This window comes from Cricetulus griseus, unplaced genomic scaffold, assembly GCF_003668045.3.
Source record: "Cricetulus griseus strain 17A/GY unplaced genomic scaffold, alternate assembly CriGri-PICRH-1.0 unplaced_scaffold_238, whole genome shotgun sequence".
NCBI classification, from domain to species: domain Eukaryota; kingdom Metazoa; phylum Chordata; class Mammalia; order Rodentia; family Cricetidae; genus Cricetulus; species Cricetulus griseus.
Genome location: NW_023276962.1, coordinates 16,177 through 42,483, shown reverse-complemented (window position 1 = coordinate 42,483; position 26,307 = coordinate 16,177). Strand labels below are relative to the sequence as shown.

General features: G+C 43.6%; 3 pseudogenes; all 3 read right to left on the bottom strand.

The window, feature by feature from the left end:
- Positions 1-945: 945 nt before the first annotated feature.
- On the bottom strand, positions 946-2,144 carry LOC100752697 (annotated as a pseudogene).
- An 8,977-nt stretch (positions 2,145-11,121) lies between these two features.
- LOC100774502 lies at positions 11,122-15,132 on the bottom strand (annotated as a pseudogene).
- A 1,028-nt stretch (positions 15,133-16,160) lies between these two features.
- On the bottom strand, positions 16,161-20,519 carry LOC100774218 (annotated as a pseudogene).
- Between the last annotated feature and the right edge of the window lie 5,788 nt (positions 20,520-26,307).

The window sequence follows — 26,307 nt, the reverse complement described above, 5'->3', positions numbered from 1 at the left end:
CAAACAGCTGATGTTTCTACTGGAGGAACCTCTATCCAGAGCCATGGAGAGGCATCTGCAGGATACAGTGAATGGGGGAATTCAACTTCTTATTGGAGACAGGACCCCAGTAGCGGTGTGCTCCAGGAGGGCAGGAAACTAGTTTCCTAATGGGACAGGGCTCATGGTGTAGAAATACTTCTTGGGAATAATGGGAGTGTTGAGTTACCATGCTGAAATCCTGGTTCCCAATCTACTTGTATGTGTTCAAGAGGGGTCATTTGATTGCCTGTAGGAAGTCCTCCAAGAGAAGTGGAGGTGTGTAGACTGTTCAGATCATGCAGCACTCTCTCTTCATGGATCTTAAGAAATGAGGATACTCATGTGACCAAGAACCTGAATTCCCCCAACATCTGTGAGAGTCATTTTAACTTTCCAGATTCGTAAAACAGGAAGGAAGTGTCTCCATGATTCACAGGACTCATTGATCCATGTTAAATAGACCCCTGAAGGTTGTCAGTGAATTTAGTACAAGTATTGCTTTGTTCTCCAGTGTTTTGGATTCTAGAAAGTAGCTGTTCTTCACCCCCAAAGCAGATCATCTCACCATGCCTACCTGCTAGGTGTCCCTAAAAATCATTTGGTCCTAACATCCTAGTTAGACATTCTTTGATCTGTCTACTGTGACTGTTTCTAAGCACTTTAAGAGGTCTGTCATGTGAGCTGCCCAGTGCCAGTACCAGGTCATCTGTGTGTTCAAATGGCTATGAGTGTCCTTCGCTTTGAGCATTTCTATCCATTAGGAACACCATAGAGCCTGTGACTAGAGCATAAATACAATTAAATGACACAAGTGGAAAGAGGTAGAGGAGAGCCAGGGCCATGTCTGTAGAAAGGAATTTGTTTCCACTCAGGGCACATGAGACTTAATGCATTCATCTTTGTTGGTGCCTTCAAACTCACTTCTTACATGCTGCTTTTGAGACTTTTTTCTTTAAGGTCTGATGTATAGGTATGGTGTTTAGTTTTATGCAGTTTGAGGTCAGGTGTTCTGACCTTTGTAGCCACCTGTCCATCCCTGTAGTAGGACATTGGGACTACACAGCTGCACAGATTGGAATATGGACAAAGGGCAGTAGGAAAGTAATCCTTAGAGAAGGTGGTGATGGGAAAGCCATGGTTTGTGACATTATAAAAGGAGAGAGCGCCAGCCTCATAGTCTAAGAAAACCCCTATGTGGCAGGTGGCACTGTCATGGAGAGGAGCGAGGAGGTGAAAGAGTCCTCATAGGCTCTGTACTCATGCTTATGCTGCAACCCAATCACCCAGTATCTGCTCTGGGCCTGATATCTCTAGGAGGCATTCTGCTTTCCCGGATACTGGCTGAAAGAGAACATGGGTTCCACCGGGTTACTGCATACACCCAGTATCCACGCTCTCTTCTTGGTTACATTCACCTCCCAATATTTTCCTGAGAAGTACTGAGAGCCCAGGACACTAGTCATAATGTTCCTCCAGACAGGAAGGCTTGCACAGCTTGGCACCCACAAACCTCACCTGTCTCCGGTTTTTAGACAGTACAAGATTTAAATTAGCCATCTGTGGATTCAGACTTACGTCCACCCAGTTGCTTTGGACGGTTGTCAATTCTCGAAAGACTCACAGCATCTCTTTGAGATGCGGGGCTCGAAGCAAACTCTTCAGCTTGGTGGGGAGAGCTCGAGGCTTCCTCAAGGTCCAAAACTAGCTCCTTTTTGTGACATCACTCACATCCTGCAGCAGCTCCACTGTGGAACCCTGGCACCGGTGCTCCAGATCTGAGATGAGATCTTTCAGTGACTGGCTCTGATGGATCAGGTTCCCCTCTGCTTTCTCTATGATGCTCAGCCCCTTCTTCTCTTCTACTTCCAGTTTCCTCAGTTGCCTCTGCTCCTCCCAGTCCAGGATGCTCTGCAGCTGCTTAAACTCGATCTGGATCCGGTGTCTCTCAGGCTCCACCTGATTCTTCCAGGATTCCCTCTTCTTTTGGATAAGGGCTTTTATCCGCTCGGCTTCTGCTGCTCCTTCCTCGGCTTCTTCAGAGACTCCTGGAACATCTCCTGGTAGTCCTTGGTCACCTCCTCCATGAGGAATGTGAGAAGACCATGGTGTTCCTCAAGAAGCATTATTTCTAGGGATGCCTTGGCTACAGTTTTTTCTCTGAGATCCTATTCTACCACAACTAAAACATTTAGTATTTGGATGTCTTTTCATTCCTTTTGAAGATCACTTCCCTTACCCAACCTCAGTGTTAGTCAAAGCACTCAACATTGGGTGTGTGCAGGATCCATTCTTCCATTGGTGCCGATTTGATCTTCAAGGACTCATGCACCTTTTCCCACTTAAATTAGCATTTTCAAAAGCTAGAGATTGAACCAGTACTTGTCTAGCTTTTAGATCTGATACCCTACCCCTATTTTTGTACAGCTTTCGTCAATCTTTGCAAAAAGTCACTGAAAGATTCCTTTGGGGCCTTGTCTAAACTTAGTAGACTTATTTTCCCTAGTTCTTGAATCTGGCCACTGTGAATTGTGAACAGAGGGAAATGTGCATAAAGAAGCAATGTTGTGGTAGGCACTGCCTGAAGGTTGTGGGTGGCTAACTGTTTTGAACCCAAGCACCTCAGGAGTTTGAGGCCTGTGGAGTTTGGCAGCACCTGGAGGCTGTTGTAGAGAGGCTGCAAAAGGAAAATCCCAGACTTACTCAGAAGCTGCTCTGGGGCAGCAAAGCCAAGGGCAAGTAGCTACATTGTGTCTTTTGTGCCTGAGTTGGATGCTAGCTGTGTATCTATTTACCAATGAAAAATCTGGAGTTAGATAAGTGGAGTAAGACCTGTGTATGGTCAGAAGTGGCAGAGAAGCCACCAGTGACCTCCTATCTCTTCATTCCTGCATCCAAAAGGGCTGAGATCCTGTTGGCCCTGCCTTATTACTTTACCTGTCTCTGTCAGTTCTCCAACACCTCTATTGGTCAGCTAGTGGGTAGCTCTGCCCTGACTCAGAGCAAACTGTTGTCAGAATGCAGTCAGAACATCACAAGAGATGTTCACTTGTGTATGTTGGAAGCAGGGGGAAACATGCCCAGCATAAATACTATGGGGTCCAGGCCATGCTTCAGTCAGACTCCAGAGAGATCAGTGACTTTTTTTTTAATGAGACAGGATTTCTGTGTAGCTCTAGTTCGTCCTGTACCTTGCTCTGTAGACTGGGTTGGCCTCCAATTCAGGTATCTGCCTGGCTCTGTCTCCAAAGAGCTGGGGTTAAAGGTGTGTGGCATCATGCCCAGCCTTTCTACTTTTAAATATAAACAACTTATTCATGGAGAGATGATGGCTGGGTATTTTGAAACCAAAAAATGTGGATGGAAAGGAGTCAGAGCAAGTTTGATGAGCAGATGTTTATTAGGAAAGGATTCACATTAGTCTTACACAACCAAGCATGTCGGGGAACGGAGCTGCATGCATGTGGCCCTCATATTTAGTTTTGCCACATCAATGACCATGTTCAAGTGTGCATGGTTTGAGTTACTTGTGCTAATCTCCAAGTGGGTGTGGTCAGCACTTTTCCCTAGAATTCCCCTTTTAGTCTAAAAGAGGATTAAAACTTAGCAGTATGAATTAACAATCATAAGGGTGAATAACAAGTTATAATAATCTACCAGTGTCATATTTAAGGTATAGTTGGAAATAGATCCAGTTTAGTCATCTGAAACATATCCAAGCTTGAACCTCCTTCTAAACCCAGCATGAATGACTAGGAACCTAGCCCTAACTAGTTGTCAACATGGGAAAATAGGGTGTAGTTTTCCTGAAGAACTGTGACGATGACAACCTCGTGGGGTCCTGTGGGAAGAAATGTTGGTGTGATGACAGTCCTGAATGGGTTATATCTGTACATGTCTGGTGGGAGATGCTTGATTGAAGGTCCAGGTTGAAGTCCTTCTCTTGAATGAAGTTCTTGTGTTGAAGTCAGTACATGAAGTTCTGCCCAGAGTGTCAGTTGAAACGAAGTATGTTGGATCCAGTGTGGACTCGAGGAGGAATGGCCCATTTTCCTTCTGGAGCATCCAGGGATTGCTGTCGGGCAGGTCTTCATTGGCTGTGTGGGACTCAAACATAAATGTTAGCAGTGAAATGTTTGCTTGTATATGTATGCATACTGGGAAAGGCAACTGTGGGAAAATAACAATTATGAGACGGTTTACATCTTGAGAGAGAAAGCCAAGAAAAAGATGACAGTCCCTAATCTTTCTCCTATTCTGTATTAAATCAGTTGGCTTCTTGGTACAATACAGAAACTCTGAAGTTTATTTTTAAAACGTGCTTGGATTTAGAGGAAAGCCAAATCCACCTCTAAATAGGAAATAGAGAAATAGAATTCTGAGAGAGAGCTGTAAAGTTAACCATATGGCACATTCTTTTGTCTGATGGTTATAGCTACCTTCTCTTAAGTATCTACCCATGCAGTGTCCTTTGACTTCTGGAGATGAGTTTACTCTGGATGGTAATATGACCAGAATACAAGCTAGATTAAGGTCTACTGATCTATATGTGCGTCCAGTATTCTGCTTTTCACCCATTGCAATACTTTTTCTGCTTCAGTGGGTAATATTCATAAACTGTTTAAGTCATGTCCTTCCACTTCCATTTTTATCTGGTTGAGAAATTGTCCCTAATTTCTGAAGAGAATTAAGGCTTTGATAACTCTAATTTGTAGTTTTTCAGTCTGTTCTTTATAAGTCTATCTTGTAACCTAATAACAGAATCTCCTCTCTGTATCTTTTCTGGGGCAATCTGTAACCCCCAATTAGGCAGAACTTCACCATTACAAACATAGTTCCAATTTTCCTTATTAGAATCTGAATGTTATCCATGTAATGGTAAAGAAGGGATTGTGGAAATTTGTTACGAGTGTTTTCCAAAGTTTCTGTATGAAGTGCTGGCACATAGTAGGACTATTTAGCATTCCTTGTGGCAAAATCTTCCCCTGGAATCTCTTTACTGTACCAACTCTTGATTCACAGCCGGTTAACACAAATTTTCCCTATCCTTTTCTTGCTATTTTGAAAAAACCATCTTTCAGATCAATGACTATGATCGGCCATCCCTTAGGTGTCAAGGAAAGGCAAAGGCATTTCAGGCTACAGACGGCCCATAGGTTGAATTACTTCATTGATGGCTCTGCTGTACCTGCACTAACTTTTCTAAAGCCTCTAGCTCCTCAGAGGTCATATGTAGTGGAAGCTGTAGCCACGCCTACTTAGGGGCTGGCTACAGGTGTGCCTGATCACGCCTGCCAGGGTGACAATGTAGAGGAAGAGGTTCAGGTGGCTGGTTCACTTTCGTTTTCCCTTTTGGCTTGCTGTACAGACTGCTGCCACACCGGCTGGTAGGTCGCTCTGTAAGTAAGGCTTTTCCCTATTAAATACCCTTCTATTTCTACCTGACTCCGTATTGGTAATTTCCCACTATATCTGGTGTCAGGAGTGGGATCTTCAGAACGTCCAGTCTTTGAGTTACGAGTGCCACAATTCAAACTTAGTCCAGAAACAGTAGGTCCGTCTTCCTTCTGTTCTGGGTGAACCTGCTCTTTTGGGGAATTTATCTTTTTAACAGCTATTTGAGAATTAGTCGCTGAAGGGCATTAAATCCAAACATATCTCAGAACCACTGTCATTCTTCCCTTCTAAATGAGTGTTTTCTTCCTGAATGATTACTTCTTTAACAGCTACTTCTGAGTAATGATTTCCGAGGAACACTGTTAGCCGCAACTGGTCTCTCGAAAGAGCCTCTAGGCAAAGAGCTGGCAGGAGCATTACAAATCACTGGGGGATGCACTACACCTTTTCCACTAGTTGTAGCCTGAACAACACCGACTGAACTCTTTGCACACCACTCAACTGAGCCAACTCCAAGGACTGCTGCTGTCCCTGCTCCAGCCTTTGTGTAACTGATGGTTGAACTGCAACCTCTGCACACTGCTGTGGATTGACGATTGCTCTGCTCTCAGCTTTTCTGAAAGCACCACACCTCCCTGGGAAATTCAAGGACCTGGGTCCTGAGTGAAGATTGAACATCAACCACAGGAAATCCAGATGCAATAGGAATCAAGAGCCTCATGGTGTGATAAGATGAACTGTCAGGCTCAGCAAGGGTCCCAACCCAGAACATGTAGTTTTGGGTCAACACAAAAAATGAGGGCAGGTCCTCAAACCAGGTCATGGTCCCCTAGAGTGGGGCTGCATTCAGAGGCTTAAACCATTTGGAAAGGTACTGGGTCAGCATACTGGATGCTGTGACAACTGGTAAACCCCAGATGACCTGTGAAATGAGAGGCCAGCCTGTGTGTATTCATCAGCTCATTGGAACCTGGTGACATGAACTTGGATGATAACCCTGAAGTTCTTGGGTGTTGAGGGCTCAGTCACAGGAGATGGACATTTGTGAAGGGCATGCTGCCTGAGGATAGAACTGTCCCACTAACTTCCTACCTGCATCATGTGTTCAGAAGCCTGACAGGCTGGAGCTCATCTGCTGCCTTCCTACACCTGTCTCAAGATCTTTAGTCTAGCCTGTGGGACTTAGTAATATTTCTTGCTTATAGTCTTGACAGGGACAGGGTTTCATTTTAGCTGATCTAGTTTTTCTCTAGTAGTAAGAGTAATTTCAATCAGGTTACATTATAAACATTGCTTAAGGTGGGCAAATCCAGGCCTAGGATTTGAGTCTCCCTGGTCTGAGATGGTCACTTTATCCACTGGGACTGGCCCACCCTAACATCAACTCCATCTGTGACCTGCTGGACTGTATGAAGGGACTGTTCCTGTGGAATATACCACAGGATGTCCATGACTCAGGGGAAGGATCACAGCAGGGATATGCAAGAGTTCAGGTGAGGGTCCAGTGAAAAAACCATTACCAGAGTCCTTGAACTCATTGCAATGAACTTTTTGTGCGTGGTGCTCATTGGACTAAAGAGTATACTGGGTGCCTCTAGGATGGATGATATGAAGTGTGTTAAAGCAAGGAATGAGGTTGTTGCATTTTTTGTTAAAATGATTTGTGAGGTGGTTACTTGGGGATGGATGATCAGGGTTGAGCCGGGAGCATATAGTGTCCCAGGGATGAGCAGGATTGGGGTGCATAACGTGTAATTGTCAAATCTCCAGAATAGCTGCTATTGAAATAGTAAATGATTTCTCAGCTTTTGTGGAAGGACAGAATATCTTCGAGCTGTCATAGACACTAGAAAACTACTATGGCTTGTCTCTTTTATAAGAGATGAGGCTCACTTGGCCCTCAGTGAACATTAGTGGGGTCTGATGCAGCCTAGAACAGACATGCCTAGATGGCTTCCTTGACTGAGGATTTCCTAGAAAAAATGCACTCCTAGCTCCCAGAGTGGGAAGCTAAGCAGCCAAGATTCTTAGGATCTCTACCTGTGCTTGTTGTTGGATGGTCTGCATGTCCACAGCCACCTCCTCCTTCCCAGGCAGAGAACTTGACTGCTGAGGCACTAACTGCTGAAGAGGAAGCTCAGAGGTATCTTAACAGAATCTTCCTTGCCAGGGTTCGCCACTGTACACCCAGGAGTCACAAATAGTAAATAGCAATGAAGGGACACAGTCCAGATGAAGCTATTGTGCAAATTCAGTGCTTTTGGTTTCAGGATACAGGATCTGCAGGATACAGTGCATGGTGGAATTCGGCTTCTTCGAGATGGGACACCACTAGCTATAAGCTCCACCAGGGATTAGGAAGGGCGGGAAACCAGGTTCCTAATGGGTCAGGGCTCATGTTGTAGAAATATTACTTGGGAATAATGGGAGTGTTTAGTTACCATGCTCAAATCCTGGTTCCTAGTCTACCTGTATGTGTTCCTGAGGGGTGGAGGTTGTATAGACTGTTAAGGGCCATGAACAGAGCTGCACGATCTGAAGAAATGAGGAGTCTCATGTGACCAAGAACCTGAATTCCCTCAGCATCTGAGAGCCATTTTAACTTTTCAGATTCATAGAACAGGGAGTCTCCATGATTCACAGGACTCATTGGTCTATGTTAAAAGGACCCCTGAAGGTTGTCAGTGGAGTTAATAGGATTGCTCTTGTTCTCCAGTGCATTGGATACTAGAAAGAATCAGATCAGCTCACTGTGCATACCTGCTGAGTGTCCCACGAAATCATTTGGTTCTGAGACCCTAGTTGCAAACAGCCACAATAGACTGGACAGATCAAAGAATCCCTCAGCAATTCAAGAAGTCTCATGAAAGCTGCCCAGTGCCAGTATCTGGGCATCTGTGTGTCCACATGGCTATGAGTGTCCTCTGCATGCTTTTAGCATTTCTATGCATTAACATCCTAGACCCTATTACAAGAGGGTAAATACAATCAAATGACACAAGTGGACAGAGGGAGAGGAGAGCCAGGACCATGTGTGTAGGAAATTTGTTTTCACTCGGGGCACATGAGACTTGATGTGTTCATCTCTGTGGATGCCTTCAAACTCACCTCTTACATGCTGCTTTTGAGACCTTTTCTTTACGTCTGATGTATAGGTATGTGTTTAGGTACACACAGTTTGAGGTCAGGTTCTCCTAGCTTTGAAGCCACCTGTCTATTCCTGTTGTAGGAGCCTTCGTATGTAGGTGTGATCACAGCAAACACTGACAAGTCCCTAACTCTCTCCTCTGGGAGCGGGACTCAACAGACTAACCTTCCTATCATGCTTGTTGTCAATGTGGACCAGTCCACCTATTTAAGTTATAAAGTCATCTAAGTACTATCTAAGATGGCTTATTCCAGAGACTGTCCTAGGATCCTTCCTGTTGCAGCTTCTTGCTATAGAAGCACCTCATATACTTGGGTCATCTTATGTACTTGCCAAGAAGCCAATATGCTTCAAGACAACCCTCTTAACACTTGTGTGGCAGGTATGTAGGGAAATGACCATCTCCTAATGAGAGTTTGCCTTCCGTGTCCATACTTCTCATTGCCACTAACTTGGTCATCTTAAATGGCTCTTCAGGGACTCGGGTCAGTGAAAAAGATGTGGACCCTATACTGTGGTTAAACCTAGTCATATGTGACAAAGCCCAAGAATTCCCTTGAGCTGCATAGGTGCTGAAGTCTAGTTGCTCTCACTTGTCCATGTTTTCATCCCTGTGTTCCTGACTTCCGTGACCTCTGCTGGAATTCATGCTCATTTTGCAATGGCCTAGCTGGACCATGCCCTGTTAGTGCCCCATCAGTGGAGGAGCATCAGGGACATGTGTGCAAATCCTGGGGTAGTATTGACTCTGGCTCCATTCCACTCTATCTGGGTTGTATTCTGACTCATCCCAATGTGGATACTTATAGCTTGTCTGGATGGGTTCTATCAGGGTCCTGTATTGGTGTGGATTCCCAGTCTCCTGTCCTGTGACATGGACAGTCATCATGAATGAGGTGGAGAGACAGCCTAAGGATCTTGTCACCAGAGTCCCTGCTTCTGAAGGGCTTGTGCTCTTTATCTCTGGCCTTGGTGTTTCATTTTGATTCTACACCAGTGGCTTTGAAGCACACAGATGATCCTACTTGTGTACTATGATTGTGGCAGGGCCCAAATTCCTGGTTACCTGTTTTGATCTTTGATTTTAATTCCTGAGATGGAGTCTATGTACCTTTCTGTCCCACTGAAACTTGCTTGGACAATGGTAGCCTTAAACACTCAGATTTGAATGCAGCCTGATTGCTGCCTTTAAGGCTGTGCTACTCTACCATGACCAGATAAGAATCAAAATATCTGCATTAAACTTTAAAATCTTCCTGTTTGACATTTCAAATACTTTGACAAGAGATTTCAGGTATGAATTGACACAACTATCCTCAACACACATTTGGCAGAAGGTATTTAGCCACAATGTACCAGCTACACTGGACTAACATAAACTGTCTCAAAACTCATTTAGCATATTGTAGAAACCAATATTATTAGAATAACTTCCTGAAGATTTTCTAACTCTGTGACCATAACACTCTGGGGACAAAACTATAAATGGAGACAGAACTTTTTGGTCCTAACTGCCTGTCCTAAATTACACAAAAGCTTATAATACAAAATGATCAGGCTATAGCTCAGGCTTATTACTATCTAGCTCTTACAACTTGACTCATGTCTATAATGTATATTGTGCTCCTTGTTTTACCTGTCCTTGAGCATCTTGCTTCACGGGGAATGCTTACCTTCTCTGGATTTTCCTTTGGCTTTACTAATAACCTTGTAGTGTCTTTGTATTGTCCAAACTGGCTTCATTATCAACCAGTGAGTAATACATACACACTGTATATAGGACTGCCCCACAGCACAAAAGTAGGCAGCTGACTTCAACATTCCTGGCTAGTGTGGGCTGCATTAAATTAGACACCATCTCAAAAGATAACCAAAGCTGGTGAGTGATAACTTCATGTAATCCCTGCAATGTGGGACAAGGGACTTGGGGGTTTCACCCTTGGGGCAGTCTGCTCTGAAAACAAATATGCCTCCACCTTGCAAATTAGAAAGTGAGCAAGACATTCCCTTCTGAGAAACCCAGGCCAAGATCTGGGGAAACACTGGGCAATGGCATCTGCAGGGAACTATACCTGTGCCCTGCCTCTCCACTGCTGGTCCTTAAAAATAGCCACAGGCTTTATGTCCGTGAACTTTGAAATGCCACGCAGGAGCCTGCATAGCCTGGTAGTGAATCCAGCCAGGCTAGCTGAGGCAAACCCTCTCTTGCTTCCTCGGAACAACCACAACATCCCTGTCTGCCAGCACCTGTGGTGACTAAGGGAGCTATTCCCTAGTTCCCGGGGCCAATGAAGGAGCAGCCAACTTCCAGGAGCCTTGACATGGGTTAGGAACAGAGAACTCACTGCTCGTATCAACCCATCCTGGGCCTCTGCTCTCAATATCTCTGAGCCGGTCTGAGACTGCTTCTTACCACTGTAACGAGGCCCTTAAGTCCTGTCTGTCACTAGGCTTCCTTCTCAGGTGCAGCAAGCACCAGCCAACCCTCAGGTGCCAGACACAGCCTTGCTGGCTGCTGTTACAACAGGCCACAGCAGGAGGCACCACCCTCAAAACACTCACAGCCTCAGCACCAGCTCAGTGAGCTGCTGAATGTTTTTGTTTTGGTTGAACAAGCCATTTCTGTCTTCTAGCAGGCATCTCTTCATTCAAAAATGGCCTCACTGTAGCCCAGGTTCACAGAGGACATGGGTGGCGCTCCATGCCACAGGGCTGGGATGTGCCATACATGTTGCCTCTCTGCCAGGCCTGCCAGTGTCCGGAAGCTACCACCCTGCTTCTCTGTTAGTAGCAGCGCTGCTCAGGTTGCTGGGCAGATCCAGGGGCTGTCTCCTGTCTCTCATTTTGGGACTGGGGACAGAGGTCATTAAGGTCTTGGTATACAAACTGATAGTTGGGCATGTGCCCTGTTTTTTTCTAACCTTAGGAAAGCATGAAGAATAGCTGGAATGTCATTCGTTTCAGCTAAACTGACCACAGTGACATTGCTTAACCCCATTAGCAGGGTGGCCAAAAAGCTTCCTGTTCACCTGTCTCCAGCGGAGACTAAGGCCCCACTGATCAAACCCCCAGAGTCTAGCACCAGGATTTGGTCACAGCCTAGGTCCTGACTGAAACCCTCAGCTACAGGGAGGAGCTACATGAAGGACCCCCGGGGACTACAGCTCCTCCCTGTGGCAAACCGCAGGCCAAACATGGTGTTAAGGAGTGTGGATTTCCCTGTGCCGGGCACCCCCAGAGCTGAGAGAACCACTAGTTGGGATCTCCTGCCTAGGCAGACATGTAGCTCCTTAAGAAGCTCAGTGACCCAGCGAACAGGGATGCTCAGGTAGCCCCAACTACCAGCTCCAGAGGCAACCCACCCAGCAGCAGTTCCACAGCCAGGCCTGGAAAGTGGACAATGTGCCTCTAGGCAGCAGACAGCCTCCCTGCCTCCACTAGGCAGCTCTTGGCCTCATAGAACTGCCATCTCCTGCAGGAGAAGTGCTCGACTCCCAGGGGCTCAGGCCAGAGTGGCTCATCCAACTCTGAGGCCCCACCAAGTTTTGGTCTCAGGGTAAGGGTCTCTGGAGGCTGCCTTGGCCATGGAGGGCCTAGTTGAGCTAGTCTCCACTCCATCCACCTCAGGAAGTACTGCCTCTCACCCAGGGAGGGGCTGCTTATCCCCAGAATCAACTCCTGCACCCCTGAAGTGAGCTCCTGGCCATTCTGCTGCACCCGGAGCCTCATGTCCAAAGCTAATGAATTGAAGTGGCTGCTTAAGAACTGTTAGGGGACAAGAGTTAACAGATACAAGACTGAACTGCTTAGATTCTAGATGGAGCTCTGCCCACATGTTGGGAGTCTTGCTCTCGCCCTAAGGCAGGAAGTTCTGTTCAGTTGGAACTACTTCTATAAAGAAGGAGAATGCTCCAAAGCTATACAGAGAAACCCTGTCTCGAAACCGCCCCCCCCAAAAGTGAGAATGGACACACTGCCCAACCTTTCTTGGGATCAAATTTCTTATCACTAGCTATGTTACACCAAAGACTGAATGGCATGGAATGGCAGGTGACCAGATTTGTAACGTGACACAGCTCATGCTGCAGAAAACTACTTGGAAATAATGGGACCATTTAGCTACCACACTGAGATTCTGGTTCCCAATGTCCTTGTAAGTGCTCATGAGGGGTCATTAGATTGCTGGTAGGAAGTCCTCCCAGAGATGTGGAGGTGTATAGTGTCTAGGACTCCATGGTTGAGACAAAGGCTCCAGATGGGAAGTGTGTAAAGCACCTTCTAATCCCTCACTGGATCTACTGTAAGGCCTGTCAGTGCTGTTGTCTCTGTACATCTACCAAAGATGAAATGAACACTTTGATACATGGATATCTTCCCTTTCCTGAATGGTCCTCAGGCTGTGACTCCAGGGTGGTGAATGTGATATTAATTGCTGACTGACTCCAATAGAGGAAATGCTGGAGTAAGAATGACAAAGCTGAGTTTTATAAACATTGGCCAGGAGTGCTATCTGCTAAAAATGCAGTATCCAATCATTTAATTCATTAAGGCATCTCAGGAGATGCTTCTACACCACTGTTAAGTGATTTCCACTTACATACTGAAGATCCATCCCTTCAGCCTGACTCCTCCACAGTAAGGGACTTGACTTTGGTCAGAGAGGTGAATAGTCTCCAAGTCAATCAACAAAGCTAAAAGCATTAAAAGTGGTGGCATTGAGGTCTGAAGAGAGCTCAGCCAGAGATTAAGAGCATTTGCTGCTCAGAAAAGGAACTGGTTTGAAGTCCATTCCCGACATTGTGGCTCACAACTGAGTACTGATCCAGTGGATAGGATGTCCTTTTCTTCATGGACACTGTACACACAGTGCAGATGACCAGGCTGGCAAAATAGTCATGTAAAACAAAACACATGTTCTTTAAGGGGGGCACTGAATATAACCACAACATATTACAGTAAATGCTTAGATGAACTTGGCCATTCAAACAGCTAGTGTTTATGCTGGAGGGAGGAGCCTCTGTACAGAGCCATGTAGTGGGATCTGCTGGGTACAATGAATGAGGGAATGAATTCAGCTTCTTTGACATGTGGACCTTCAATGGGTATGATTGCCATTTGACCTCAAATTCAGACAACCAGAAGGTAGTCTTCTCCATAGCTCACAGGACTAGCTGGTTCATGTTAAATGGGTACCTGAATCCTGCTAGTATTGTTAGTAGAATGATTCTCCAGTGTTTAAGACACTGGACATGAAGGGGCCATTCTTCATACCCAAAGCTGCTCCCCAGGGCATTCCACCTGAGTGTACCCAAAATCCTTTGGTCCTGACATCCTAGTTGGAAGCAGCCACAGCAGACAGATCAAAGAATCCCTCAGCACTTTAAGAAGTCTCTCGTGTGAGCTGCCCTGTGCCAGTATCGGGTCATCTGTGTGTCCACTTGGCAATGGGTGTCCTCTGCATGCTTTGAGCATTTCTATCCTTTAACAACATCACAGATCCTGTGACAAGAGGACACAACTGGACAGAGGGAGAGGAGAGACAGATCCATGTCTGTAGGAAGGAATTTGTTTCCACTCTGGGCACATTAGACTTGATGTGTTCATCTTTGTGGATGCCTTCTAACTCATTACTTGCTGCTTTTGAGACCTTTTTTAAAGATCTGATGTATAGGTATGTGATTTGGTACAAGCAGTTTTAGGTCAGGTGCCCCTAGCTTTGAAGCCACCTGTCTATCCCTGTTGTAGGAGCATTCTTATGTAGCAACTTCTACTTGCTAAGAAGTCAAGTGTTGAAAATGGTGTGCTTTAAGAAAAGACTTTTTAAAAAATAGTGGTATACAATGCTATAAGCTTTCCCTTAGTCCAATATCCCATTGCCAAACTAGTTTTGAGGTATATGACAACTAGGAACATCACTCAAACTTTTAATCAATTCTTAGCTCATTAGCATCTATTTGTAGCAGTCTGAGTAGCGCCATCATGTGAATTTTTCTTCAATCTCCTACATATACATATGTATATATTTAATTCTTACAGTACTAAAATACTAAAGCATTGCATTGAAAAGTTTTACAATTTAATTTACTATACAACTGTCATATTTTATACAAATTTATGATTTAAAATCCCCACGGCAAACCGGCTGCTTATTAGGGTTTTTGTTCTGTTTTGTCACTGACAGATTGCTTAACCCTGACTGCTCATCTTATGCAGGAGTCAGTCCACTCCATCGACCTGGTTAGGAGACTTAAGCAAAGCAATGACATTGAAATGCATGAGTAATTCAAAGGCAGACTGCTGTCCTGACCATACAGATGCAGGAGACGGTGTGGGCCTAGGTGGACAAGCTAGCTTTGCTGGGTCTGTGGCAATCCACTAGTTATTGCCTGCAGTTAGTAGAATCTTCAGCTGTACCCACAGAAGCAAATGAACTTGTCATACTGTTTGTAGTATAGCATGTAAGATGAGCACTAGAAAGCATGTATTTTGTGGACTAACACATCCATTCAGCTTCCATTTGGATTTCACAGACCGTGTCAACAACAAATACTGCTCACCAGCAGATACATGGCTAACACAAATGTTCTAAAAGCTTTCCTTTAATAAAAACTTTTAATCTTAAACGAAAGTAAACTTAAAACATCTCAGTACCTGAGCATTGTTAAAGTTGCCAAAGCTTAGGTAGGCAAAGTGCTTCTAAAACACCTCTTAAAATATTTCAATATACATGTGTTTGCACATATAAAAATGTGTATATGTACACATTATGTTTATAGTCCGACAAGGACATCACTGGATGAGCAGAGTACAGAGGCCTTTAAAATGCCCATGTTTTAAAAACTAAGCTGTATAAGAATAAGACAGAAATGTAAGTGAAAGGTACCCCTAGCTCTTCAAGGCCACTCAATGCACTGGTCGCATGATAAAAAGGCATTAACTTTTTGGCTACTAAAGACACTATTTTTGTAACACCTTTTCATGTCCTATCCAAAAACTTCAGTGTTTTGCCATTCACTAAAGCTTCCTGTCACTACTTTTGATGAATAAGTTAATGAAGTTAATGTTAAGGTTACAGTAAAAACTGCATGTTAAAAAGCCATAATTCCAGTATTCAGTAATCAGATCAGCACCAGATGATTCCTGCAACTGTATGACTACAGTACTGTGTCCCATGGCTATGCAAACTTGGTATGAGAAGTGGTCACATGTGTGGAGTGGCCAGGGAGCATCTCACACACATATGACCTCAGCCAATAAGAGAACCAGTGGTTTTGAAAATAGAAACTGTGGAGCACTTGCTTTCTACCTTCCCTTTGCATAGGATGCTTTAGTCTTTTTCCTGAATGCCATCAGTGACCACTTGGGAAGTCAGCAGAGATTAAGTGCAATGGTAAAATTAATTCCTATTTTGCTGGTGAGTTGACACCCTCCCCCAACACACATGTTCACACACACACACACACACACACACACACACACACACACACACACACAGAGACAGCATTTGTCATGGACGCTGTGACCTTTCCCAACTGCCAATGCCATGAGAACTATACTACTGACTGGTTATTCTAGGTTGCCTGGCATAAGGACAGCATCATGCATATCTGTTGTAAGGCCCTGTGACCTGAGTGAAGGCATATGGAGATGTAGTCACCGTGGAGTCTGTGGTCACAAACCCTGTGTTCTCAGCAAGAGACTGGATGAAGCCCAGGTAACTGGGCTCAGAAAGTTCCTGCAGCTCTGTAGGCTCACGTTTTACCCCTTTGCCATGGCTTTTCGGAGACACATGGTCTGATCCAAACTTTTTCACACTCTTCCTCTTTCTCTTGGGCCTTTTCAGACATTTTGGCTTCCCAGAGATTCAAACCATGCTTTGGCTCATTCAAGTTCTTATGCTGGTAAAATACAAGTGAGATCCTGGCGGGATGACCCCAGTCAGGATTATTTATTCGGGTTATGGCATGAACCTCTCACTTTGCACACTCAATGAGAATGAATCTGTGAGTTGGAGCCACAGCCACCCCTCCAATGTTGGCATCCAGAAAGCTCTGCTCACTGTCTGACCAAACCTCCTCATTGTCCTCCACAGAAGAAGCTGCGCCCTGGCCTGCTGCCCCAGGCTGCTTCTCCTGACTGTCCTCAGTCAGACTGTGGAACAGAATTTGGGCAGGAGCAGTGCTGTCATGATTAAGCCCTGGAAGCACCATTGATAGCCCAATAGCTGTGAGGGAGAGCATGTTCTCCTTGTTGTGGAAGGCCTGACTAGAGCTGGCTGTCGTGCCTCAAGCTGCAGGCGGGTAGCTGTGGATAGTGTGAGAAGGTGGATGGTGCTCACTGTTTGTGTAGTGTTTGGTTTGCTCATGCTGTATGGTAATCTGGAGGCAGCTCCCATGAAATGGCCATCCATCCCAGGGGTGGGATAAGGAGGAAACGTTGCCAGGTGATGTACATCCGGTTTTATGGTACAGTTGCTGAGGGCATCCACTGCATGTTTTGGTTTCCATAACTTAAGTACTTAGAGGTTTGGAGACAGTCCCTCTAAGTGTGGTAAAGTGTGTGGATGGGTGGTAGGTTCATCTTGGTGATGAGGTTCTGGCTTGGATATCTATACAGATCCCTGGGCTGAGACTGGAGGAAGTAAGAACCTAAGAGCAGTTGTCCACTTGACACATTCCCATTGCACTGGTATGCTGCATATTGGTTATTCTGGTTTAAAAAAAAAAACAGGGTTAGGGGTTCATGGGGTCAGAACTCAAATATGAACCTGCAGGTGGAGAAAGGTTTGCATGATTGGTATTTCCGTACATCTCTGAAGTGTGTGAAGAACTTGGAGAAGCACTAAGTGGGTTGGAACACCTCATGCATGTGTTGGTGGAGTAAGAGCCAATGGACTCAGATTGAGAGTTACTGGGCAAGATACGCTGTGGCTGTGTCTGAGGTGGCTGTGCCTGTGCCTGGTGTGGCTGCTGTACTTGGTGACGGTTCCTCTGGAGTGGCTGGGGCGACTGTGTATGACAGATCCTGAAGGCCACAATTGTTCTGGCAGATGTTTCTTTTGGCTTACAGTTTCCATCTTTGTTCATGAGGAAGACTTGTCCTTTTCATTCTTATTTGAGCAGTTCTCAGGGGAGAAAGCTTTTCAGCTGCAGCTCTCTTGGCCTCCAGTTTTCTTTGTCGACAACTCTTGACCGGCTCTGCTAACATCCTCACTTTCCTCCAATAAAAATTCCGGACCTGAATCGACCTGTTTGGTATCTTCTCCTCCTGACCTTCAGCACTCCAAACTCCTCCACAGGAGAGATTCTGTACATTGGTAATACGCGCAGCTGCTCATCCTTAGGTTCTCCTCCAATTTCTCGATTGTCCTCTCTAGTGAGGGTGCCCACCAATGTGCTGACATTTGCCATGTTGTGCAGGTCTCTGTGGGCGTGAGCACAAAAGTCCATACATGCAGTGACCCCTGAGAATGGTCGGCCTTCCTTCAGACCCAAAAGGCACTCTGGAGCTCGGTGTTCACATTCCATCTGATTGTTGTAGGCATCAGGTGCACACTTCTTTTCTATTGGAGCAATTAAAGTAGACAGGTTTTGCAAATGAGATTCTAGTTTCTCTTCCTCTTTTGGATCATCTCCAAGTAGCTTAAATTTCCTTGGGTTCTAGCTTCTGGCATACTTACATCCATTATAGTACATGCTCCAAGAACAACCAAAAGAAAAGGAGGCACCACAGGTTTCTGGATCCAAGCCCTGACAAGCACAGGTTCTCTCTATATTCAGGGCACAGCATCAAATAGAGGGGGCACTGTATTTACTCAGGGCCTCTCTAAGATCTGAGTAGAATTGGTCAGCCAAGGTCTTGGGATTCCTTCCCATATTATGAGAATCACAATCACAGCAACATCACAGCTATGGCCAGCTTGCTCTTGAACCAAACACAGGCACTTCTCAAGGCTCCCTTTTTGAATCACCCATTTGGCAATCGGGCATCCCTGAGAACTTTTGCCTTCTTTTCCAGGAGAGATGACTTTCAATCCTAAGAGCTTTACCCTTCTGTCCAAACCTTTCTTCCATGATTGTTCTCATAGCTGCCACATTAGGACCAGTTCCTAGATGTGTAGAACAAGTTAATGAAAAAGATCCTTTTTATACCCATCTGGATGATGCGATATCATATTGAGTCTTGATGGGAATATCCAATAAACTTTTATAGCAAGTTTTAGGAGTTTGGAAGGTGAGTCCAAAAAAATTGTTGAGCAGAGCCAGCTGTCCTTTTGGTTGCTGTTTTTTCCACATCTGGGATGTGCAAGATCTGCAGAGTTTCCTTTGAGAGAGTCAGGGACTTGTGGTTAAAGAATGAGCTGAGCTGAGACTGCTTCAGATGCTGCTCTGAGGTCTCAAAGATGCTCTTCAGCTGCCCCTCATCACAGCTCAGTGGGGAAATCTCTTGCTTTATCCTTCTGGACAGATTTTCTTGGGGTGCTGGCATGGGGTGTTTACAGGAAGAGGGTTTGGACCCAGGCTCAGTCTTGATTACCCTGTGCATCTGATTATGACAAGAGTCAGCCTGGGACTGCTATGTTTGCTGCTGCTCTTGCTTCTGTAAGTGGAGCCACCTTAGGGTGGCATGCCTCTGAGGAGGGGTCTGCATCTGATTTCCTCCTGGCTTGGGGACAGGGAGTGCCTTTGCTTGATTAGGCACCGAGTACCTCTGCTGAGCTACTTCAGCTAGTCTTGCTGCCTGCTGCCCAGATGACGAATTCTGGCTTCTGCCTTTTAAATCCCTGCAGAGCCAGAGCTTGTGGAGGCTTCTGTTCTTGGACAGGGAAGCACCTGTGATGATGAACGGTCCTGATTTGGGTTCACATCACTTGGAAAATATGGCATGTTCTGCAGGCTCAGTCTTATTTCCCTCAGAGTTCAGGATATAGAGTTTGCTGAGTCTCAAACTGGGTGTGTATCATTTGAACAGGAATCTGTGAATAATGGGAGTATTTTGCTACCATGGTGAGATCCTGGTTCCCAGTCCCATGTGTTACAGAAATACAACAGGATATGTAATAATAGTAATTGGTACTTCATTGTGGAAGATTACTTACACCAAAACCCAGGTTAGTCTTGGCAGCCTTTTGAGACCCTACCAGAATCCCAAAAGAGAGGCCAAGGTCCTCCTTCCCATCTCTATCACACCTGCTGTGTACCTGTGACCACAGGACTTACAGGTATGTGGGATTACTCCCTACAATTTCCTTTTAGTCCAAGAAATATTTAGACTTGAAACAAAACTAAATCTTATACAAAATGTCTTAACATATGTAAACGCATATATACATAGAAGATGGAATGTATGCACCAATAAAAGTAGAAAGACTTTACACAGTAAGGCAAATTGTGATACACAAATCATACATTAAGTTACATCATTCGAGTAGCTCTAATAGTGTAAGTTGTCTATAGCTAATAATCACTAAGGTGAATCACAATAAGATATGTTTAGCATGAGAGAGATTATTACATCTATCCCATCTAAACTCTAAACTCATGTGAAAGAGATCCAAGTCTGAATACCTCCTTCCAAACCCAACCCTAAACAATAGAATACTAACCCTAACCAGGTGTACATTATCCTTTAATGTCAACAGTAGGTAAAATGGACGTAGTATTCTCAATTACTTCCTGCTGAAATGGGATGACGTTATGGGATCCTGTAGGAAGAAAATTTTAGAGTAGTGAAAGTCTAAGTGGACTAGCTACAACATTTGTACCCAGTCTGTGTTTGGCAGATTCTTGGTTGAAGTTCTTGATTGAAGTTCTCATTTTGATTGAAGTTCTTACCTGAAGCTAGCTGCTCTGGAGTTGTCTAGATTGATGTAGTCCCAAACTGGTTTTAGAGTGGTGATTGTCAGTTCAAAAGCATCGAGTTGGATCCAGTGGAAATGATGAAGTGGGGGCCCCATTTTCTTTCTGGAGAGTCCAAAGATTACTATTAGGCAATTCTTTGTTTGCTGTGAGGGACTTAAACAGAAATTTCAACTTTTATATGTAATGCATACAGGGAAAGTGACAATAAGGAAGATAATGACTATGAGGGAGACTAGGCTTTTAGAGAAGGAACCAACTATAGACAAGTGACAGTCCCATTTTTTTGTTCTGTCTTACATCAATTGGCCTCTTGATATAATACAGAAACTCTAACAAAATGCTTGAGTTTAGAGGAGGAGAGCCAAATCTGACTCTGAAGAAGCATTGGTTTAGGTGAATTGGAACTAAAAGGTATTGGAAGTAAAGAGAAATAGATTCTTGTATAGAAATAGTTTTAAAGTTTACCACATGGTAGATTCTCCTTTTGTTTGGTTCTTTTTGTAGCTACTGCTTTTATTTATCTACACGCTCAGTGTGCTCGTGCTTTTTGAGACCGGTTTTACTGTGAAGGCAAGAACAAACACTCCCATTTCCTTTGTGAGGCTTCTATACAATTTGTGGGATATAACTTGGTGGATGATTTGTCATTTTTCCTCTTCAAGAGGTTTCTCCTGTTTGACCTGAATCTTGATCAACTTTGGTATCCAAAGCCTTTCTTCTCTTGTGGAAACAAATGCAAAATCCCTTCCCCAATGTAACATATATCCTGGTTTGCATACTGAGGTCAATACATCTTTGGAGTTCACTGGCAGATTCAGTTCAGAAATATTTTTTTCTGTAATCCAGGGTCTTTCTGCATATGTTTGTTCTTTCTCATTAGAAAGTTTAGTGTCAATAAAGCATTATGTAACCTGTGTTTGGGGTCTTTATTCCCCCTGCCTGTTTATGGAGCATTTCTTTTAAAGTGTGGTTAGATCTCTCCACTACTGTTGTCCTGTGGGATTGTGTGGTATACCAGTTTTATTTAAAAACTGTTCCAATTTGCTGAAGCACATACTGGAGTATTGTCAGTTTTCTATTTGTACAGGTACACCCATAATGACCATTACCTCTAATAGGTGTGTGATAACAGAATTGGCATTTTCAGAGCAAAGATCAGTGGCCCATTTGAAACCCTGAAAATGTGTCTATTGTATGGTGTACTGTACAGCAAGCCGAAAAGGTGAAACCAAAAGTGAAACCCTGAGAGTGAAGCTCTCACTCTCAGGCACACCTTTAGCCAGCCCCTAAGCAGGCGTGGCTACAGGTTCCCCTACAATTCCCCTTTTAGTCTAAAAGAGGATTAAAACTTAACAGTGTAAAGTATTCAAAATTAACAATCATAAAGGTAAAATATAAGATACAACAATCTGCTTATGTCACAACCTAACTGTCTATTTTAACTAAACCCTAAAGTCATCTGAAAGAGGTGTCCAAGCCTGAACACCTCCTTCCAATACCAACCATAAATAGGAAGCTATCCCTAACTAGGTATATACACTACCCTAAGTGACAGCAATGGGGGAAGGGGACATAGCATCCTCCAAGTTACTTCCTGCTGAAATGGGATAATGATAGCCTTGTGGGGTACTGTAGGAAGGAAATGCTAGTACAGTGAAAGTCTTGAATGTATTGTATCCAGTCCATGTTAGATAGGATTCTCTTGATAGAAGATCTCTCTTGAAATCCTCAACTTGATTGAAGTCAGTATTTGAAACTTTGGCCAGAGTGTCTGTTGAAATGGAGCAAGTTGGATCCAGTGCAGTCGAGGAGGTGTGGCCCATTATCTTTCCAGGGTGTCCAGGGATTGCTGTCAGGCAGGTCTTCATTGGCTGTGTGGGACTCAAACATAAACAGTTAGTAGAGAAATACTTGCTTGTGTATGTACACATACTGGGAAAGGCAACTATGGGAGAATAACGATTATGAGAGGGTGTACACCTTGAAAGAAAGAGCCAAGATAAGACAAAGATAGTCCCCAAATTCTTCTTTTTCTGTGTTACACCAATTGGCTTCTTGATACAATACAGAAACTCTAAAGTTTAAGCATGCTTGGATTTTAGAGGAGGAAAGCCAAATCCACCTCTAAATTCAGCATTCGTTTAATTGAATGGGGAATAGGAAATAAGGAGAAATAGAGTTCTCTGAGAGACAGCTGTAAAGGTTACCATATGGCACGTTCCTTTTGTTTGATGGTTATAGCTACCTTCTCTTAAGTATCTACCCATGCAGTGTCCTTTGTCTTCTGAAGATGAGTTTTCCAGTGAAGATAAAAGCAAAAACACTTCCCTTTCCTTTGGGAGGTTTCTATTTAGTTTATGACATATACCATAATAGAATACCAGTCATTTGTTGTCCTCGTCGAGAGGTTTTTCCTTTACAACTCAAATCTCGATCAACTTTGATGGTATCCAAAGTTTTCTTCTGTGGAAACCAATGCAAACCCCTACCCCAATGTAACACATGTCCTGGGTTCCATATAGAGGTTAGTAAATCTTTGAAGTACACCGGCTGATTCATTTCAGCATGTTTTTCTGTAGTCCAGTGTCTTTCTGCAGCTGTTTGTCCTTTTTCATTGGTATTAAGAAAGTTTAGTGTTAATAGAGCATTATGCAACCTATGTTTGGGGGGTTTAGTCTTCCAAACTCGTTTGTTGAGCATCTCCTTTAGTGTTCTATTGGATCTCTCAACCACTGCTTGTCCTGTAGGATTGTGTGGTATACCAGTGAGATGCCTTATGTTATAATATTTGAAAAACTGTTCCATTTTTGTGGAGACATATGCTGGAGCATTGTCAGTTTTTATATGTGCAGGTATAGCCATAACTGCCATCACCTCTGGCAGGTGTGCAATAACAGAATCAGCTTTTTGGGAGTTGAGAGCAGTAGCCCATTGGAACCCTGAGAATGTGTCTATAGTATGATGCACATATTTCAAATTTCCAAACACTGCAAAGTAAAAGACATCCATTGGCCAAACCTCATTCCTCCCAATGCCTTTAGGATTACAGCCTGCTGGCAATGGAATTTGGTTATAAAAAGAACAAGTAGGGCAGTTTCTCACTATCTCCTTGGCTTGTTGCCAAGTGATGGAGAAGTCCTTTTTCAAACCTTTGCTAATTACATGATATGAAATTTTGTGGCTTCTAGCACACTTCCAATTAATAAATGATCAATCTCATCATTGCCTTGTGCCAGTGGGCCTGGCTGACCTGTATGGGATCTGATATGTGTAATGTATAGAGGATTACTTCTGTTTCTGATTGTTTCCTATATTTTTAGAAACAATGAGTTTAATTCTGTATTATCAGGAACAAATTCTGCAGTCTCAATGTGTAACACGACTCTCTCTGCATATTGAGAATCAGTAACTATATTAAGAGGTTCTGTAAAATCCATAAGCGCCATGAGAATTGCATATAATTCTGCCTTCTGTACAGATGTATATTGACTTTGAACTACTTTACTTACCTCACCAGCTTTATAATCAGCCATACCTGATTTGTTGGCATCAGTGTAGAAGGTAAGAACTCCAGAAATGGGAGTTTGTCTTACAATACATGGAAGAATCCAGACTGTCTTTTTTGTGAATTTAATTCTGTCAGTTTTGGTATAGTTTTACTAATCATTCCCAAAAAGTCAGTAACAGCTATTTGCCAATATTCATTATCCTTCCATAAGGAGGAAATTTCTTCATTAGTTAAAGGTACTATATTTTCTGCTGGATCTTTTCCAGTCAGTTGAAGTCTTAATTTGCCCTTTAGAATCAAATCAGAAATCTTTTCTGTATATGTCTTTAAATATTTATTCTGTTTATGTGGCAGAAATATCCACTCCAATATGGTGTCTTCCCTCTGCATCAAAATTCCAGAAGGGTATTCTCTGGATGGCAAGATAACCAGAATACAGTCTAAATCAAGGTTTATGCGATCTACATCTGCATCCAATATTCTGTTTTCTACCCATTGTAACTCTTTTTCTGCCTTAGCAGATAATATTCTAGGACTGTTTAGGTCCTTATCACATTTAAGGGCCATTTTTAAATGCTTTAAGTCATGTCCTTCTACCCCAATAATCGTCTGTAATTGAGAAATTTCCCCTAATTTCTGAAGAGAATTAAGAGTTTGATCACGATCTCTCCTAATTTGTACCTTTTGAGGTCTGATTCTCTGTAAGTCTATCTTGTAACCTAAATAGCTAATAGAATCTCCTCTTTGTATCTTTTCTGGGGCAATCTGTAACCCCCAATGAGTCAGAACTTCCTTCACCATTTCAAACATACCTTCCAAAGTTTCCTTGTTAGAATCTGATAAAAGAATGTCATCCATGTAATGATAAACAATAGGTTGTGAAAATTTCTTAGGAATTATTTCCAAAGGTTGCTGTACAAAGTGCTGACACAAAGTAGGACTGTTTAACATTCCTTGTCACAAAACGCTCCACTGATATCTCCTAACTGGCTGTGAATTAAGAGTTGGTATAGTAAATGCAAATTTTTCTCTCTCATTTCCTGTAACTGTATTGTGAAAATGTCTTTCATATCAATGACTATGATTGGCCATCCTTTAGGTATTAAGGAAGGCAATGGCATTCCAGGCTGCAGAGACCCCATTGGTTGAATTACCAATTCATGGCTCTCAGGTCTGTCAGCAATCTCCAGTTAACTGACTTCTTTTTGATAACAAATACAGGAGAATTCCAAGGACTGGTAGATTCCTTTATGTCCAGCATCTAGCTGTTCCTGTACTAATAGAGCCTCTAGCTTCTCAGAGGTCAAAGGCCATTGTCCTATCCAGACAGGTTCATCTGTAAGACATTTTAATGGCAGGGCCCTTGGTTCCTCTGAAGGTCTATCATTTGTATTTAGCTTCTGGCAACCTAGATGGTTGGTAATCGTTTCCATAGCGTCTTACCAGGTCTTTTCTACTATCCAGCGATTGTACATAATTCGTATCTGACACTGCATGTATGTTAATTTGAGTTTTCCATTGCTGTAAGAGATAGCAACCTCAGAGATTTATAGCTATTTCTGCCACAGATGATTTCACTCTCCCTTTCTGTCCTTCCTGTCCAATGCAGACCACCGAGTTAACACTCTGTCAAAACCAAGAGTTCCAATTCCCAAAAATTATACACTTGCCTCTTAAAAGGTCATTTCTTAGGCCAAGACTTTTGGGTAATAATAGTCACATCTGCCCCAGTGTCTCCCAAGCCAGTAATATCTATTAATTTTCACTTTCAACTGGTCTTTTATCATTAATAAAAGTTTGCCAAAATATGCATTTCTTATTTTGTCCAGTCACATTTGATTCTTCATCACTATTCAAACTACCATCTACAGCAATATCATTTTTCACAATAGGCAAAGAATTATCTATTTGTCCTGTGAGAGATTGTCTTCCACTGCTACTGGGAACAACCAGAACTTTTCTCAGTGTGGGGGACTTCTTGAGGCCCCTCTCAGGTTTTCCTAGCCTTAACGGGTTTCCTTGCATGTCCCTGGTCGATCTACATTCATTGGTCCCAGTGTCTGCCCTTACCACATCTTCTACACAATCCAGAAGGAAGTGGCCTTCCATATGAGGCATTGTTAGAATTCCTTTGTCTACAACTTCTCTTAATATGTCCCATTCTACCACAGCTGAAACATCTAGGTTCCAGGCACCTCCGTGGTCTCCTGGGAGACCTTCCTTCCCAAGGTCCTGGTTCATAGTAGTAATATCATCTGGCCTCTTGGTACCAATGTAGACCTCTGTACGTTGCTTCTCCTTCCCAAGCCTTGCATCCTCCCCGCTAGAACTTTCAATCTCCTGTTGCCATTTTAAACCTTTGGAGATGGCTTCTC